We start from the raw sequence: 870 nt of genomic DNA, 5'->3' as shown, positions 1-870 counted from the left end.
CTGAAAATGTATGAAGCTGCTTTGTTGCATTGCCCCACAGAACAGTATCGAACTTAGCTGTAAACGACTCTGAAACAATTGCCACATTTTTTTGTGGATAAATAGGCTATATTTAGCCATGTGTATGAAATAAGAGAAAAAGAATTGTAATTATTTCTGTTCTGCCTGCTGAATGCACTTAAAAAATTGTGGACTCAATATCCACTCTGTGCTTGTGGATTAACTGCAGTGGTATCTTAGTATGTATTAGGGAAGGAAGCTCCATTATATTGTATGCTGTTTAGGTATTTATGTCTGCTATGCTAATAGATTAGTACGGTAGTTTTTAACACCTACACAGCACAAGGTTCAAGGCAGCACGTGCTTTAAGTATTATTTCTGATCGGTTCTAGGCACTGTTTCCTTTTGCTTGTAAAGTTGTGATAATGAAATTTCAAGCCAGTTTTGATGTGATTCCACCCCTGTGCTGAGCATATGCAGGAAAAATTGCTTGTCTAGTTTTCTATTAAGGAGACTTTTCCTTGGTTTTTCTACATGTTGTTTAATTGTGATGCCTGATACCCCTCTGTGGAGTCTTGGGTAGCGCTTGTTTTAAATCCTCATGCTAACAACAGCCACAGTTCTTTGAGGCTGTACCAGGAACCTGAACTTCAGTGATGGTGATAATCATTATGCTATTTGGCATTCTCAATTGTCAGCTGAAGTACTTAGATGCTAATTTATGCACACCTATAAGAAGGGTTTATTATAAGCTTATAACTTATATTTTTGATGTCAGGCTTGCTTTAAAGGTGAAAGTAGGAGAGGAAGGGGGGGAATGGCAGGGACTGAACCAAAGAATGGGGCAAACCTATACAGACATTAGAAATT

Source organism: Fulmarus glacialis, unplaced genomic scaffold (assembly GCF_000690835.1).
Source record: "Fulmarus glacialis isolate BGI_N327 unplaced genomic scaffold, ASM69083v1 scaffold1313, whole genome shotgun sequence".
Lineage (NCBI taxonomy): Eukaryota > Metazoa > Chordata > Aves > Procellariiformes > Procellariidae > Fulmarus > Fulmarus glacialis.
The sequence above is the reverse complement of the archived record's forward strand: the minus strand, read 5'-3'. Positions refer to the sequence as shown.